The sequence below is a fragment of the Mya arenaria genome, chromosome 1 (genome assembly GCF_026914265.1).
Source record: "Mya arenaria isolate MELC-2E11 chromosome 1, ASM2691426v1".
NCBI classification, from domain to species: domain Eukaryota; kingdom Metazoa; phylum Mollusca; class Bivalvia; order Myida; family Myidae; genus Mya; species Mya arenaria.
The window spans coordinates 26,161,130-26,176,558 of NC_069122.1; the positions used below are offsets into that span (position 1 = coordinate 26,161,130).

At 33.3% G+C, this 15,429-nt stretch overlaps 1 protein-coding gene across 1 annotated transcript in view; it reads right to left on the reverse strand.

Moving 5' to 3' along the window:
• Positions 1-15,429, reverse strand: part of LOC128237482 (5-hydroxytryptamine receptor 1D-like) — a 267,463-nt gene that overhangs the window by 245,555 nt on the left and 6,479 nt on the right. The gene's annotated exons all lie outside the window — the stretch shown is intronic.

Sequence of the window (15,429 nt, forward strand, 5' to 3'; positions counted from 1 at the left end):
GATGGGTGGTTTTAAAATATTAACTGTTTGGTTCTATGTCAAAGACCAACACGATTTGGCAAGACAATTGTTCAACATAAGTATAGATAGATAGATATCTTTTATTCCTCCAAGTTGGAGAGCAAAGTATATATATATATATACACAGAAGATTAAAAACGAAAGTAATACTATGGAGTTTTGCAATATACATGACTATATATAAATGATAAATATATAGTACTGTCAACATACAATGGTGTTAAACACAGTTTGTTTCAGTATTAAAGAAGTCTTAAAGATGATACCAATTCATTTTTAAACTAACACCTTACATGTTGTACTTCAATATCATTAAATCTTAAGATACTTAACTAGCAGCAGCTTAATAAGCAAGTAGCCGGGTTGTATTAACGAATGTTAAGTTTAACGCAAACATAGACTTTGGAAGATATTGTTTCAAGTGAGATGCATCGTTGTTTTCGATAAATGAATAAACGATTTGAACAATTCACCCCGACCCACCAACTTTAGTGCAAAGTTTTCTATAGCCATCTGTCTTTTTCACCGCGACTTCATGTCTTGGGTTTCAATCTAGCACGTAAGAGATTATTTGAACCGTAACATTTTGTGGCTGAAACAGCTTAAACTGAAAACCGAAAACAAACAGAATTCGATCATGACAAAACCATTGCTTTTAAAAATGCTATTAGCATGTAAATATTGCAAGATTCTTTACGTCAAAAGGTCAGGCTAAAATGTGTAATGCCTATATGACGTTGAATTGACGTTCATTTGAAGATAAAGTTATGATTACTTAAACGCTTTTATTACATTTTTGAAGTCGCAGTATTAACCGGATTCTAATATGAACAAGCTTGTCATTAGTTTGCAATCTTACCTTTATCTAATAGATAAATATTATCTAAATACATATTATTTCAGTATATCTGCAATACATGATACTTTACAATTTGAAATAAGCAAGTGTAAGTTACAATAACAAATCATGCACAAGCATTATACATATTGTCATATATATAAATATATACACATATCGAATGAAATAGGACCAAAGTAGGGCACACACCTGTCGTAATCGCCCTTATTACTGACTGCGTTTATCATGACACGTCAACGGTGACACCTATATGTGGCGTGCTTTATTTATCAAAACAAGCATATTTTGAACAGCACAGCTATAGTAATATCACAGTGTCGACAAGTATGAATGTGCTAGAAAAGTAAAGATTGCTTACAAATATTCTATGTTTCTCCAAATACCTTGAATGAGAGTTATATGGAACAACGTCGTTTAATCAATGATAAATTATGTGAGATACACAGTTCCTTTAAAATAACTCAAATAAAAGCACATGGACTTAACCATCGATATACAAGAATCAGACATACATACGTTTTGCAGTTTTACATATAATATGACTCCTGCCTATATGTTGACGTCTAATTTACAATGTGTTATCACACTCGTGTTTTATCGCATACGTTTCATCATTAGTATTTACCCAGTAAACATCAATTTGTCTTGGAATAGGTAAACACCCAAACAATTTCTGTACTTTGCTTTTTATGCTTTATATAATACTGATAAAAATGTTATATTATCTCAATATATTATCAATTTGCGAGTGATTCATGCTTTCTAAACACCCCAAATACACCAATTTGTCTTCGAAATACCGTTCCTCGTTACATCAACTGTCTTTATCAATAACGATTTCAGATTAGATAAGATTTGTCTGATCTTTAAATCTTATATCCTTTGACGTACTGTTTTGTTATGTTTCTTACTCTCTCGCCAAGTAAAAATATATTGTTTTTGGACGGCTACAAAGCGGATCGGATCGACAGCATTATTTTACTAGGAACTTCTGGTTAATCTTTCTATAATTAATATCATGTGAAATAAAGAAGGATCACTGAAAAGAACATGTACTATTGTATTAACATATCGTTTGCATTGTTTTATTCTTTGGTTGGGTCAAAATTAAAACAAAAAGGTGTATTGCTTGGTCAACGTGAATCCAATAATAACAATTAACCAATCAAGTCATTGAATTTTGCTAACTAACCGGAAGATTACCTGTTGAAAACTTAACTGAGTTATTTATAATCCGCTGTAGCAGTCTTATATTTTAATAAATGGCAATATCCTTTAGGCTCAAGAATCAAAGCCAAACAAATATTAAATAAGAGACACATTATGTCACGGGACAAACATCAAGCATAAACAGATCATCGTCATAGTACACAAATACAAAATGCAGACACACATTCAAAACATTTTTGGAAAACACACACACAAACATGTTACCCACATATCCAGCGTGTACGATGTGTGAAAGTGAGAATGAACATGAAGTAAGAATTCACAACCTCCACTTGCCCAATATTTATCAATTTGTGACATACGTGCTCAAGGATCAAAAGAATGCATCACATGCCAATGAATGAAGGAGGGCAGTCTCTTGAGTAAATATAGGCGATAATTTTTCATATTATCTCTAAGCTATATCTTCGACCCTTTTTCTTCTATACTTGCAATATGCTGATGAACCATCGCCATATGAATACATACTGTTTCAAGCAATGAATAAATCAAGTCGGATGATCTTCTTTCTACCTCCTCCATGCAAAGTACCATGCTAGCTAGCATACACACACGGCCATCTTCCTAAGTTTGCCTAAAACATGTTTACAACTTAGTAAAAGTAATTACATTTCAATAACCGGTTATAGTGTTTATTCATAAAATTTGAATTCTAAAAACATAATGACATGTCACCTTTCAAAACAACTACACTTGAAAATTATAGTTGTTGACTCGACTTAAATGTTTTGTATTTGTTTTAAAACTAGATTGGCCAATAACAGCCCTAGGGCATATTACTAATGAGGTCCTTGGTATATATAGTTATATATAGTATAATTATAAAAAAAATACATAAATTGAAAATGTATTGATACTATTTATCAGAGATTGTAGCTAATGAGTTTTAAATTGAAGAATACCATATACTTTTTCTGAACTGACGGCCTTTTTGACTTTTTCTATTTCAGTGAGTATATATTATATTGCCATAACAAGCATACAGTAATGTGGTTCTTTTCATCCAACCAATTTTTAACAGATTGATTTCAATGAAAGATGTTTGAGATCTGTTTTATTTCAGCTGACAAAGCATTCGAGTCTGTTATTGCTCTATAAAAGACAGGAGTCTTTTGTTCCCCATAACAGGTTGGAAAAGGTATTCAAATTTAATCTTTTTGAATAAAGAATGAACATCATTTACAAACACATTTGTTTTGTTTCTTTTATTTACGATGGGCACTTATCGTTATCAACTTAAGAAATTGGTTCGGACGGAAATGTCTATTGTGTGTTTTTTTCCTTATATTTTAAAGCATTACGTATATTGTAAAAAGTGTATTTATCCCAAACTAAGTGATTCTACGAAAGCCATAAAAATACATAAAGCGTTAAACGGAGGTGATTCTTATGTTTATGCATATCACATATCACATATCGTCCTAGAATGTTCTCTCATTGTGCAAAATATAACTCGAGAACATTGAATTGAGTGATTTAGAAATAATTTAAACTTGATAAGGTGAAGCAAGATGGGTGCAGCACTATGATGACAAGTCACGTGCTTTCATTAGAGTTAAAATATCATGCAACTTGGAAATAAATAGAATATGTTCTTGCGTTTTATTTATATGTTTTGCCTAAAGAGAAAAAAATCAAGAACGCCATTGCAAAAGTACATCCATCATATAGTTCCTTTTTCCATTGCACGTTCTCACAGTGCGCTGAGATAACGTCGTTGTTTAATGTTGTTGTTTTTCAATTTGAAGGTAAATATAATCGTTTTTGATTAGACATCCTGACAAAATGCTTGTGTTTACAAAAAGCATCGCTTGAAAAGAAAGTATGTTCAATGACAACGTATTGCAGAAGCATACGCATATGCAAAAATTCAATTCAAAAGACAATGCCCTTTGCCTTTCATACTGAATACGCTGAGGATATGTTAAAAAGTAATCGAAAAGGTCTACGTTTTTTCAATGATCGTCTTTGTATCGCGTCAAATACAATCAACTGCTGATGTCCAATTTTAATTTTTGGTTTCACCAAATTGATGCCTTGGTCATTGCATTTACCACACCGATTTCTTCCAAATTCAAAACGAAATGTCACTTTTAATAAAGATTTGCGCGTACACCAAGGCAAACATCTTCAAATAAAATTGTTGGTGCGGGTAAAGTGTCATAAACCGATGGTTAAATATGCGCAAAACACAGCCTTACAATGTTTTTTATCCTTAAATATTGATTAAAACCCAAACATACATGTAGTAACTGTGAAATAAAACATGCATAATACTGCGTGTATCAATGATAAATCGTCCTGGATATCACAGAGTTACTTCCATTTCATGAAACTTTTCATAGACTAGCTAATGAAAATCATTAGAGGCCTCACAAGTCAAACTGTTCGTAAACATACAATGATTAAATTTAGGAATTTGAATATCAAGCCCTCGTCTTTATGAATAATTATTGAGGCAGTTTTATTTGTTCCGCACTTAACACATGTGGAAATATGCACAGACACTGAAAAAATTTCTGGCAGAAGATGGAATTAAACGGGTCTTTCAGCTCATTTTATTGGAAGAAGAGTTGTCTACCCTGCCTCATGCATATTCATTTACACGGGATTTCCCAGGCATTTATCATGGAGTGTAACGAAAGAAAGTACCGTGGTTGGCGACGATGCTTAAAATTAAAAGTTTTACAGTTTGTGACAAATGGTTTGATAATAAATTGTACTTTTAATATATAACTATCAATGTGAACGATATCTTTCGATTATGCAAATGTTATTCAAATCAGAAGCGACTAGTCGGAAGGTGTCTATTTGTGATTTATAGCCCAAATACTGTAAAATATAGTTGTTTATTTTTCTCTCTTTCAGAATTGATTAATTACTATGAGAAACTGATTAAAAAATGAACCTGATTTAAATCATAAAACTTGTTTTCCAACTAATTGTTTCGAACTTTAACTGTTGCAAACAGATGATGAAACAACACAAGCTGTAAACCCGGGTGGCCACAGATGCAATATAGACTAATGCAAAATCGATAAATGATCAAAGGGGGGTGTTTATATGTTGATACATCTGAGCTTGTTCAAGTCAAGATTGTGTTTGTTTATCTTTATAAGATGGTTGGTTCACTTTCAAAGTGAAAAGGGTTCGTAGCGATATAAAATCAACTCAACATGTCCACTGTTTACAACAGACTCAACGGAGACTCCTCGAAGTGCTTGATAACTGAGGAAAAAACTGTTTGGACAATTAGGCTTATTTGTTGTCGTGCAAAATCTCCATACAGTCATCTGCATTATGGCGTCACGGTTTTACGCAAATTGTTTTTCTTCACTTACGTACACGCTTACACGCCCATCGTCGGATACCCCCGATACACAACTACGCTATGCTTCGTTGTGTGTGAAATGTAACGGAAAAAAGGACCGTGGTTGCCGACGATATTACACCCCCTGATATCAATTCTTCTGGCAAAGTTGGCACTAACATTTAAATTGAAAACTTAATTTTTCTTCAGCAAACGGACACTGTCTAAACGGACATCCGTGCTCTCTATATTGTTTGCTGTGCTGTAAGAAAGCAGATTAATGGTGGTACGCTATTGCTTTAAGACCACTGCCTGCGTTTATGTAACGATGAATCTACCCATTCTCACTGAGTTTATCATGACCGTACCAAAATATCTGTGTGCGGGAATCCTGAAATTGCCTCGATTTAAATAACTGATTTGGGAATACAAACAACGTTTTACTAATAGTTTTGAAAATACATGTAAGTGTGGATATATATTACATTTCCGGAAATAATGTTTATGTTAAGGCACCCTATCACCGGAATTCTATTAAGCCGTATTTAGCTTTCCCAAAGGTTCAGATAATTTTATCATATAACTGACTAATTGATGTTTATTTATATATAATTATAAATAAATAAATGACTGCGACATCTCGTCTTTGATATTGTTTAGGGAACACCATTTCGAAAATTGCCTAATCGGAAATTCCACTCGCGAAAAGATGCTTCAAAAACAAGCATTCGAGTCTGGTATTGCTGTTTAAAAGAAAGAAATTGTTTGGTTCCCATAACAGGTTAAAACAAAAAAGGATTAAAATATGATCTTGTTGAATATGAATGAACATCCTTTACAAACACATTTGTTTCTTTCATATACGATGGACAATTATCATTAACAACTTAAGAAATATGGTCCAGACGGATATGTCTATTTCCACAATCAACAAGGACGTTTTGGCAAGACTATGGATGTTCATAGTTGTCTTGCCCCAACTCTATTTTTACATCTAACAATCTTGCTTGTTTGGCACATTTGAAGTTTTCATGGCCACAGTTCACACTAAATGCAGAAAAAACCTTAGTATGACAAACAATATATTTTCTCATTCGTTGGAGCTCTCATTTGCACGATCGGATATATATAGACTGTAAGTAACGACCCAGGTTACAACAATGCCAGTGCATCTAGAAAATGGATAGCAGATCATATGTTAGTAAGTGTTGGTGTTAATAACGGTTTGTGCTAAAAATAGTTACCGCCAAGTTCAAGAAAAATAATGCTTGGTTATATATCTGGATATAATTGTGTTTTTTTTCTTATATTTTTAAGCATTGCATATATTGTATAAAGTTTAATTCGAGTATTAATCCCATAATTAATGTGATTCTATGAGGGCCATTAAAACACGTATACTTTATACACTAAGCATTTAACGAAGGTTATTCTTATGTTTATGCATATCGTCCGATAATTTTCTCTTCATTTGCGTTATTTTATGTTGTCGTTTTTCAATTTGAAGTTCAGGGTGTCTTTTTTGTGTCAAAAAAGAATGAAGGTTCAATGATTACTTCAAACGAATATCACGCACTATCGCTGCACCTGTATGTAACTATAATTCGTTTTTGATCAGACATCCTGACAGAATTGTTGTTGTTTACAAAAAAAAATCATAAGTACTTTTAATATATAACTATCAATGTGAACGATACCTTTCTATTATGAGAATGTACAAGTGAATGTTCTTCAAACCAGAAAATACTATAAAATCCAGTTCTTTATTTTTTTTGCTTTCAGAATTTATTGATTGTTTTATGAGAAACTGATAAAAAATAAACCTGATTTACATCAGAAACTTGTTTTCGAACTAACTGTTTCGAACCTTTACTGTTACAAACAGATGCTGAAAAAACAAACGCTGTACACCCGGAGGTCCACAGATGCAAAAAAAACTACTGCAAAATCGATTAAAAAACAAATGAGAGTATTTATATGTTGATATATCTCAGCCTGTTGAAGCCAAGATTGTGTATGTTTATCTTTAAAAGATAGTTGGTTCACTCTCAAAGTCAAAAGCGTTCTTAGCGATAATTTTTAACTCAACATTCACATGTCCACTGTTTACTACAGACTCGGGATTCAAAGATACTCTTGGAAGTGCTGGATACCTGAGGAAACAATCGGGATTGTACAAGTTGTCTTGATTGCTGTTGTGCAACATCTCCATACAGTTATCCGTCTTTTGGTGCCACTGTTTCCGCAAATTAATTTTTCTGTAAGCCCGTATACGCTTACACCCCCTGATATCAAGATATTTCTTCATGCAAAATTGGCGTTAACGTTAAAATTGAAAACTTAATTTTCTTAAGCAAACGGCCACTATCTAAACAGACATTCGTGCCTTCTTTACTGTTTGCTGTGAGAAAGCAGATTAATCGTGGTACGCTGTTGCTTTAAGACCACTGCCTGCGGTTATGTAGCGATGTATCTACCCATTATCACTGATTATATCTTGGCCGTACCAAAATATCTCTGCGAGGTAATCCTGAAATTGCCTCAAACGATTTAAATTACTGATTTGTAAATACAAACAACATTTTACTAATAGTTTTGAAAATGCATGTATGTGTGGATATATATAACAATTCCGGAAATAATGTTTACAATGGTTATATAGATGTAAAATCGATCACTGAAACATCGATGATGAACTAAGGTTGAGGTTCAAATTTTAATATATCTCAGCTTGTTCAAGCCAAGATTGTGTTGTTTATCTTCAAAAGAAGGGTGGTTTCAAAATGTTAACTGTTAAGTTCTCTGCCAAATACTAAAGCCTTGTCGGTGATAATGTTTTTCAACACAGGGTTTTTGTAACATTCCCACATTTAGAGTAAATCAAGACTAGGATTTCGGAAATTATTTTTTGAATCAGATAAATCGATGTTCTCAATAAAAATAAAATAAGTCCATTACAATTCGAATTGGAGCGGAAAAAATATGAGAGAGGGGGCAAAAAAATCAATTATTATAATTCAATGACACCCATTCCGTTAAAAACATAGGGCGGCAAAGGCGCAATCATTTTTCCCACGAATATTATCATTTAGAATATTAAAACCCGAATAAGTATAACCTTATTCTTCATTTTGAGCAAATACCCAACGAACTATTTCAACTTCCGTTTTTTCTGTCTCGAAAACAGTTGCGGTAAATCAATCGAACGAAACATCAATTCGGTGTTGCCTAAAAGACTAAAAAATGTATGCAACGTGCCGTTTATTCATTAGTTTGATTCATTTCAGGTTGCACTATTTTGTTAACTGCACGACCACTAATGAATATGAAATTCCTGCAAAACATATTGTCTTAGCTACCTATGGGGTTTTATTTGAAAACACTTGAAGCAGGCATAAGCATGCATTGACCCCCAAATTACGAAAGTAATGCCTTTGATACGTAGATTGTTGCGTATAAATATTTTTGGTTAACCACGTGGTACTTTTCCAAAATGCGCATCTCTCAATCAGTCTAACTGCAGTTGCAAAAACATTAAACAGAAGGAACAAGTTCGAATTTTATTCTACTTATCATTCGCTTTATGCCGCTTCTTCTACTACCGTAAACATTAATGAGTTGTTTGTAAAACGTATAAAAGTATATTTATTGGAGATTGTTTATTTTGTTTTATTGATCTTAATTAAGAAAATGCTTTAAAGAAAACCGTGTTCTACATAACAATCTAGTATTTGAACCAGATGGTTTGATATTTTGGTCTTTCAAATATATTGCTGCATCGAACACGAACGCTATAAACTCTCTGTGTTTTTTCGCATATGCAAAATCGATTGCTGAAATATCGATATTGAAAGAAATGATATACGATATATTATTTTCGAAACTCCTAGGCAGAATACAAAGAATATTTATCCAATGTGTATGTATCTAAGCTTGATCAGGCCAAGATTCTTTGTTTTACTTTAAGATGGGTGGTTTTAAAATGTTAACTGTTTGGTTCTATGTCAAAGACCAACACGATTTGGTAAGACAATTGTTCAACATAAGTATAAATAGATAGATATCTTTTATTCCTCCAAGTTTGAGCAGACCGTATACACATATAAGGAAGATTAATAATAAAAAGTAAAATAGATAATAGATACTATGGAATTTTGCAATATACATGAATGAATATAGGATTGATTTTGCTTTATTGACTGAAACATGGTTCTCGGATGACAAACAACACCAACTTGAAACATCAGACCATAACCAATTCGGCTACAAGTTGAGTTCTGTTAATCGACACAAGAAGAAAGGCGGTGGCATTGCAATGGCATGTAAAACAAGTATCAAAATGTCAAAACTTTCTAGCGGTTCAACTAAATGTTTTGAATATGGAATATGGCGACTGATTCTTAAGAATATTACACTACATGTTATTGGTGTATACAGGCCTCCATCAGCTTCAACTTACGGCCAGTTCGTTGTAGACTTTTTTGATTTTATGGAACAAACCATGCCAAAATATTCAAACTTGTTAATAACGGGAGATTTCAATCTACATTTAAATGATGACAGCAATGCGGTAACTGATTTCAAAAACTCTTTTTTGCTATGGGACTAGAGCAACACGTCGACTTCAGTACCCATACTGGTGGAATTTGCTTAGACCTGCTCAATACGGAAACAGTGAATGGTGTTGAGGTTCATTCATGTAAACCGGGTCCATATATCTCTGATCATTGTGTAGTAAAGACAGTTCTTAGAATCAAAAAAGAAAGCATAACAAGCAAAACTGTATCCAGTAGGAACTTTCGGGAAATTAACCCATCAACTTTCTCAAATGACCTCGGCAAAATTGATATAGTCGAAACTGGTATAAATGATTGTGTTGACAAATTTGAACAAGAGATCACACAAGTATTAAACTGCCATGCACCACATGTTCCGCATATTGAACATTTTGAAGAGTTAAGCCAAAATGAAATAAATAAGCTTATATGCGAACCCAACACAACATCATCTGAATTAGATGTTCTGCCAACACACATCTTAAAGCAATACCTTAGTAACCTATTGCCAACTATTACAACATTAGTAAATTTATCTCTTAAACACGGTGTGTTTCCGGTCAAATATAAACAGGCTATCGTGAGACCTCTTCTTAAGAAAACTGGACTTGATCTAGAACTTGCTAACTACAGACAAGTAAGTAATCTATCATTTCTATCAAAACTTGTAGAAAAGGCAGTTCTGCTAAGACCCAACGCACACGCAGACAAACACAACCTTTTACCAAAACATCAGTCAGCATACAGGCGACATCATTCTTGTGAATCGGCACTTCTGCGACTTGTCAATGATATTCTTGGTGGAATGGAAAGACAAGAAGTCACCGCCTTGATTTCTATTGATCTTAGTGCTGCCTTTGATACTGTTGATCACACCATTTTGATAGACGTACTTCATAATCAGTATGGAATGTGTGGTACTGCGTTGAATTGGCTAGAGTCGTATCTAAGACCACGGAATTGTAGAGTTAGTGTTAATACGTCTCTATCATCACCCCGTCCATTAGAATGTAGCGTTCCCCAAGGAAGCTGTTTGGGTCCCTGGCTATATCTAACCCATGCCGGTACTCTGTTTGATGTCATTCCTCCGTCGATTTCGGTGTACGGGTTCGCTGATGATCATATCGCCCACAAATGCTTTAGTCCAGCGTCTCCAATACATGAACAGCAAAATATTCACGAACTAGAAACATGTGCAGTTACGATCAACAAGTGGATGAACGCAAACAAACTAAAAATGAACACTTCCAAAACAGAATTCATTATGTTTGGCAGTAAGGCTCAACTAAATAAATGTGTCACTACAAATATAGATATTGCTGGTGATGCTGTACACCGAGAAAGCTGCATTAGATACTTAGGTGCCTTTCTTGACGAAACCTTATCCTTTAAGGAACACGTGAAGCGTAAATGCCGCACTGCAATGTTGAACTTTTTCAGGGTGAAGTGTATACGAAAATATTTAACCAGAGCTGCAACCGAAATCCTTTTACTTTCACTTGTTATCTCTCATTTGGACTACTGTAACCTTATATTGTATGGTATTTCTGAGATAGAGTTAACCAAAATGCAGCGCATCCAAAATATGTGCGCAAAATTAGTTCTTAACCGAGGCAATTATGACGGGGCCAAGCAAGCTCTCTTTGATCTGCACTGGCTGCCAATAAAGGCTAGAATCAACTTCAAGATATTGACAGTTATGTTCAACTGTGGCACTGGTAGGGCTCCTGCTTATTTGACTGAGTTATTGTCTGAGAGTGTAAGTCGTAGACAAGGATTAAGATCAGCTAGTGACCCTGGTATCAAGTATGATGTCCCATTTAACAAGAGAACAAGGTTTAACGATAGAAGTTTTTGCACAATCGGACCAAAACTATGGAATAGTCTGCCATTGTATATCAAGCAGTCAGTGTCTATAGATGTGTTCAAGAAAAACCTCAAAACTCACTATTTTACACAGTTTTATGACTTGTTTTAAAACCGACTCCGATAAGAAATGTCTGATATTATATTTGATTTTTTAGAGTCTTAGAGTTTGTTTATTTTTCATTTTTTATCGGTTGCTTTGACCAATTATGTTTTTACTTCATGTACATATATTACTACTTTAGTCAGTTACAATCTAATGAATGTTGCAAGTTCTAATATATTATTGTTTAACTGCTTTATATTGTCTTATATCAAAATATGTTCAAATATTATGTTGGATATATAGAGTATGCATGTATTGTACAACGCCATTGAATATTATGTATAAAAATAGGCGTTTAATCAAATAAACACGTTTAACGTTTAACGTTTTTAATATCAATGATAACTATATAGTACTGTAAACATACAACTGTATCAATATTCTGTATCGGTATTAAAGCTGGCGCACTCTCACAGATTTCCCGTTTTGACAACAATTTTATTTTTGTCTTTGAATGAGCAAATTTCGGCGTGAATATCTGCAAACCAGTGATTTAAGACTGCTGTCGGAAGATCAGATCGCAGATTATCATGTTTCCCATTTAAAAATTAATGTTTTACGGCTCAAAGCGTTACTAACGGTTTAAGAAAAAAAGTAAAACATCAATTTTTGGACTTAAATATGAATATTTGCGATCTGCTTGTTTTTGTCACCAGTCTTATATCACTGGTTTCCATGCCCTATCGCATACATTGGCTCGTTCAAAGACAAAGAATATTTAAGTCGACAAAACGTTCAATCTGTGAGAGTGCAGCTTTATAGATGATACCACTTCATTTTCAAACTAACACCTTACATGTTATACTTCAATATCATTATATGTTTATGATTCGTAACTAGCAGCAGCTCAATATTACAGCCAGTGGCCGGGTTGCTTTTTATGCTTTATATAATACTGATAAATATGTTATATTATCTCAATATATTATCAATTTGCGAGTAATTCATACTTTCTAAACACCCCAAATACACCAATTTGTCTTCAAAATACCGTTCCTCGTTACATCAACTGCCTTTATCAATAATGATTTCAGATTAGATATGATGTGTCTGATCTTTAAATCTTATATCCTTTGACGTACTGTATTGTAATGTTTCTTACTCTCTCGCCAAGTAAAAATAATTATATTGTTTTTGGACGGCTACAATGTTGATCGGATCGACAGCATTATTTTACGAGGAACTTCTGGTTTATGTTTTTATAACTAATATCATGTGAAATAAAGAAGCATCACTGAAGAAACTTAGTTCGTTCTGTTGTTTTAACATACCTTTGGCATTGTTTTATTCTTTGGTTTGGTCAAAATTAACAAAAAGGTTTATTGATTGGTCAATATGAATCCAATAACTACAATTAACCAATCAAGTCATAGAAATGTGCAAACTTACCGAAAGATTACCGTTGAACAACTTAACTGAATTATTTATAATTCGCTCTCGCAGACTTATGTTTTAACAAATGGCAATATCCTGTAGGCACGAAAATCAAAGCAAAACAAATATTAAGAAAGAGACAAATTTCTCAGAACAAACAATATGCATAAGCAGATCATCGTCATATTACACAAATACAAACTATACGCACATGTCATAGATACATGTGTAATTATATTAAAAGGTGTTTTAAAAGTTTGTTCGATAGTATATATACTTTTTTGAAAATACCGTAAAAACGCCAACCTTGTTACCCACATATCCAGTGGTTGAATGAAGTGAGAAATTTCCTGAGAAAATCAAGGAAATAATTTTTAATTTATTCGATCCTTTTTCTTCTATACTTGCAATATGCTGATGAACCATCGCCATATGAATACATACTGTTTCAACCAATGAATAAATCAAGTCGGATGAACCTCTTTCTACCTCCTGCAATGTACGATGCTATCATACACAGACAGACAGCAAACAAAGTTTGCCTAAATCATTTTTACAATTAAGCAGAAGTAATTATATTTCAATAACCGGTCATTTAGTGTATTCGTTTTAAACCTAGATTGACCAATAGCAACCCTAGGGCATATTTCTAATGAGGTCCTTGGTCTGTAGATATTACAATTACAAATAATACGTAAAATAATAAGGTAAAATTATATTTAGCAGAGGATGTTGCTAATGAGTTTTAAATTGAAGAATACCACATACTGTTTCTTAACTGACGGCCTTTTAGACTGTTTTCTATTTTAGTGAGTATATATTACATTGACATAACAAACATACTGTGGTTCTTTTTATCCAGCCGATGATTTTTAACAGATTTATTTCAATGAAAGATGTTTGAGATCTGTTTTATTTCAGCTGACAAAGCATTCGAGTCTGGTATTGCTCTTTAAAAGAAAGAAATTGTTTGGTCCCCAGAACAGGTTAAAACAAAAAAAGGATTAAAATATGATCTTGTTGAATATGAATGAACATCCTTTACAAACACATTTGTTTCTTTCATATACGATGGACACTTATCATTAACAACTTAAGAAATATGGTCCAGACGGATATGTCTATTTCCACATTCAACAAGGACGTTTTGGCAAGACTATGGATGTTCATAGTTGTCTTGCTCCAACTCTATTTTTACATCTAACAATCTTGCTTGTTTGGCACATTTGAAGTTTTCATGGTCACAGTTCACACTAAATGCAGAAAAAAGCTTAGTATGACAAACAATATATTTTCTCATTCGTTGGAGCTCTCATTTGCACGATCGGATATATATAGACTGTAAGTAACGACCCAGGTTACAACAATACCAGTGCATCTAGAAAATGGATTGCAGATAATATGTTAGTAAGTGTTGGTGTTAATAACGGTTTGTGCTAAAAATAGTTACCGCCAAGTTCAAGAAAAATAATGCTTGGTTACATATCTGGATATAATTGTGTTTTTTTCTTATATTTTTAAGCATTGCATATATTGTATAAAGTTTAATTCGAGTATTCATCCCATAATTAATGTGATTCTATGAGGGCCATTAAAATACGTATACTTTATACACTAAGCATTTAACGAGGGTTATTCTTATGTTTATGCATATCGTCCGATAATTTTCTCTTCATTTGCAAAAAATAATTCAAGAACATTGAATGGATTAATTTAGAAATAAATTAAAGTTGATGAAGTAGAGCAAGACGGGGGCAGCACAATTATGACAAGTCACGTGCTTTCATTAGAGCTAAAATATGGGAAATAAATACAATATGTTTTATTTATATGAGTTTAACTAAAGAGTAAAAGATGTTTCAAGAACGTCATTGCAAAAGTACATCCATCATACAGTTCACTTTTTAATAGCACGTTCGTATATTTATCACACCGCGCTGAGATAACGGCGTTATTTTATGTTGTCGTTTTTCAATTTGAAGTTCAGGATGTCTTTTTTTGTGTAAAAAATGAATGAATGTTCAATGATTACTTCGAACGAATATCACGCACTATCGCTGCACCTGTATGTAACTATAATTCGTTTTTGATCAGACATCCTGACAGA